This window comes from Lycorma delicatula, chromosome 2, assembly GCF_047948215.1.
Source record: "Lycorma delicatula isolate Av1 chromosome 2, ASM4794821v1, whole genome shotgun sequence".
Classification (NCBI taxonomy): domain Eukaryota; kingdom Metazoa; phylum Arthropoda; class Insecta; order Hemiptera; family Fulgoridae; genus Lycorma; species Lycorma delicatula.
In genome coordinates this window covers 203127684-203132395 of record NC_134456.1, presented here as the reverse complement: position 1 = coordinate 203132395, position 4712 = coordinate 203127684, and positions in this window count along the sequence as shown.

Sequence of the window (4712 nt, the reverse complement as noted above, 5' to 3'; positions counted from 1 at the left end):
ATCTGTATAAATTTCATATTTAAGTAATTTTAGGAAACATTATTTCTTTAAATTTCTTAATGCATATAAAATTTCAGACACCACTTGAAAAAAAATTTTTGTCATATTAATAAATGACCAGCTGGCCAGTCGTGTATTAAATTGTTGAGATGTAAAAGACTTAATTTGACTGCACTGCTACAGAGATGAACTATGTAAGATATTAGCTGCTACCAGGAATACTGTTTATGAAAAGCATATTTTAAGCTCATAATATTCAGATAGTATACAGTAGAAAATTTGTTTCCAATACATGCATTACAAAGCAACTTTATTGTAATTTTAGCACTTGCTTACCAGAAAAAGTTACTTGTGGTATGTTAACATAACAGTGGAACCAGTATATGTATGTGGATATACAAGTACGAGTAAATGTGGATTATTTACTTTCCATCAAGACATAATGTTGTGATTTAAGGGCTTTAAATCTGTATTCTTGACACAAAAGTTCAAATACGAAATCTAAAATGCATTGCAATCTTATAAAATATTTCTTTTTTTTATTCTTGGTTAACTTGTAAAGATCAAATACGGTTTGCCATTTATTTTTTCCCTTAAACCTCTAAACTACCCAATATTTAGTATTCTAATTTTTAACTACTTTGAAAGATGGTTTATTTTTCCAATATTGGCAATTCTATACACAATTTATTTGTAAATACAGCCTACTCCTGATTTTCCCGATAACTGGGATGTGGATAATCCAAAATTATAGACAAACTATTGCCAATCCAAAAATAATATTTGTAATACACAGTACAGTATACATGTGGACTACTATATCAATGTATAACAGTAAATAATAAAATAAATTTAGTACATTATACTACAACGTACCTGGTAAAAGTAATATCCAGAAGTTTATTGAAAATATGCATTAACATATAACAAATTTTCACTATCACTACTACTGTGCATAAATAAATGTGCATACAGTAGTGTACGTACTAAGTAATGCATTAACAAACGCTTAAAACTACAGTAGCTAACCAGAAAAAAATGCACACATTAAAAAAAAAAGATTTAATAAATTGTATGCATTTTACTGTTTTATTGAATACTGATTATTGTTTTAACGACTGAAAACACTTTCTTTTAATTAAACTTCATAATTTGCCTAGCAATCGCACAATGAACTATATTACATCATTATCATATTCAAAACTAAGCACAATTCAAGTAGCAAATGAATGAAGGAATAAAACCTATCACAGAACGATGCAAAAACTTAAAATTTTTAAAAACTTTATTTTTTCCAAGGCCATCATGGTTAAGCCGCTTGTAGAAAATTGGGAGTTGACTGTATAACTTGTACCCATAAAAAATATTTATCCAAATATTTTTTAATTATCACTTTATATAATAAATATTTGGATAACCCATTATTATTATTATTAAGAATGTTCAGTTATATATAGGAAAACTTTTTTCCACAAGAAACTTACAAAAAAAAGCACTAGTTAATGAAATTATAGAAAATGTTTTGAATATAAATACAGTGAAAGATAATAGTCCACCAAAATCAAGTATCTATATGATATATAATATGAATCATGGTGCGAGACGATCATGTCTATAAAAATAAATTTCAAATAATTATCACTTTGATATTTACTATAATAAACACACACTCTTAAAAGAAATACACAACAGTTTTCAGTTACACAACAATTTGCTGTATTGACTAAATGAAGAAAATTGTCATCAGTAACTAAAAACACCACCAGTGAACATTCATTATATACTAAATTCCATTTACGCAATTTAAAATTTAAGTTATACAGTTTTAAATGTGTTCAAATAGCCAATGTAGACAACGATGACCTGAATCTGAATATTTTAAAATTCTTAAAGGATAAAAAACATGTTTTTTTCATTTGCAAACTATTAAAGTTTTAGTTAGATGTACACTTCAGTTATATTTCACATGACATGTACAGAATAGCTAACAGGATAAAAATATAAAAGATTAAATACTTTTTTAAATTCAAAACATATTTGGCTGATTACGTGAAGTTTTTTAAATATTGATTTTATAATGTTTAATGAGACAAATGATTAATGTTTAATATGACATTACACATAGACTTGATGGAAAGTCAACTATACACTTTTATTGTTAAAGTTAGGAATAGCCACAGCAGATTATATTTAATCATGAATAGCATGTCTTGCTGAAAACCCAATATAGTACTGTCCACAGCAATTATGTTGCTAAAATCAAGCTATTACAATAAAAAAAAATGTTAGATGACACAAAATTAACTGCCTATAAGATATCACAATTTGGATATGAAATGCTACTTCTTCTCACTATAGATTTCTTGTACGATTTTCAAAGTCAGAGATAAACGTATTAATAGCTTAGTAATAAAGTTAAGTAAGCTATGTGAAAACACTGTTCCAGTTTTTGTTACAAAATAACAATCCTACTTTTAATATTGCTTCTAAAAATAAGACTGTGTCCAATAGGCTTGCCAAACATGCATTACTGTTCAGTTTAAAATCTCATATATCATGTAATAATTAGCTACAATTGTAAAACTAACACTAGTTAAGTTAGGAGATATTACTGGGATCTAGTATTAATTAAACATTCAGTTATATTTAAATTATATATGAAATTTTAATGATAGTTTGAGCACACAAAAAAAAGGAAATGAAACTGATGAAGGAGAAAAACAATTAGGTCTCTTAATCCTCACATTAAATTCACATAATTATATGTATTCAGAGTCATTATTTATCACGATGTAGTAAAAATTTTAAAACTGCCACAACCAACAAAATTAATCATATAATGGCTGTAAGTTAAAGAGAAAAACGATTCAATTAATTCATGGGCAAAAAGAATTAATAATTTAAGTTATATAAATATTTATTATAATTTACAAAACCTGTTATTAATATTTTGTTAAGTGATAGTTACGGGCAAAACAAATCACAACATAATTTTGGATAAAGTACAATATTTCAAACAAAGCAAATGTTCAACTCATAACAGTCCTTCTGAAGTAATTTTCTGGGCAAATTTTAATTCCAATATTATCAGATCACAAAAGAATGTGCAAACTGCAATATTTTGTTTCATTTAGCGTTCATTTTTTACATCTCATAAAATCAGTAAAATTCCCTCTATAATATTAAATAATAATTTTGATACTGATACATTTAACTTTAATAAGCCATTGATGATAAATACATTTTTTAAGGTTTAAAATGAAATGAACTATTACTTAATCCAAATAATTTAATAAAAATTATAAAGGCTAACGTACATCTCACAAATACAATTTTAATTAACATTACTGTATTAAAAATTTTTTTAAATTAAATAAATAAATTAATAACCAAACGCGTTTACAAAATTCTAAAGAAAAAGATAACAATAAAAATATTTGTAACTCTGATCTACAGACTACTCCAATACAAATAAAATCATTCTCATGAAATGGTAAAGGAATTATTAAAACAAATAATAAATACATGGGTTAGGGCATGAAGTTAAAAAAAAAATCATGTCCTGTTTATTAAATATTGCTTACTGATCTTCAATGAAAAAGAATCAAAATCATCAAAAACAATATTTCTTAAGAAATAAAATGCTTTATAAAATATAAGTGTTAACAGAATTATTCTTCTAATTTACATGAAAGAAAAAAAGATAACTATAATTAATTCTATATACAGGTTATGATTGTTATTTAAGCAAACATCAGGAAAGTTAAAAAGGATTAATGAGGAAGGAAACCAGTAGACTGTAGAATTCAATCCATCCATCCATGGGGGTTTTAATTGATGGGGGAATATTATCAAGCTCAACTTCAGTTTAATCTAGGAATTTAAAAAAAAGCAAATAAAAACATATTTGTTAAGGATGCACTTAATATCACACAATCATAGCAGACTTGAAAACTGCTTTACAGTGAGAATACAGTGGAAGTAACAGTAAACAAAAAGAAAAAAAAGAGATCTATGTTATGTTCAATGGCCCTGAAATGGGTCCTTGGTTATTAGTTTTCTTCTAATATCTTCAAAATTATAGAATAACTTCTTTACAAATTAGAAAAAAAACTTAGAAGCAAAACAATGTTAACAGTTTTGTTTTAACAAGAAAAAAAGTACGAAAAAAAAACAACATGATGTACAAAAAAAAACAACAGTCAACACGATATACAAAATAGGCTATCAGAAACTAAACTTATTAACTCAAATCAAAAGGAAGTAAGTGCTATAGAGAAGACTATAGATGATGATTTGGAAAAGAATAATTTATCTACTGGCATAAAAATAAATTATTTAACATCAAAAATGGCTCATTAAAATCTTTCACATTTTAAGGTTATGAATCAATATAATTGATTAAATGTTTGAAATTGCAATTTGCACTATCTTAATTCATTTAATAAAATTATAACTTTTTCCAGAAATAAAGCTAAAAACAGTGAAGGGACTGTTATTAATTGCAAACAAAATATTATTAAAGTTTTATTAATAAATAAAAACCTTTAGCTATTACATGTATAAAAATATGCGGTTAAAATACAGTTTCAGAAGAATAAAAAGTTTAAATAATATAAATAAAGACAAAAATTTTTTAAGACGAGATATTTTTTTTTTAAATTTAGGACAGGAAATAAAGGTAGTACAAAGGAGAAAAGAGTAAACAATAA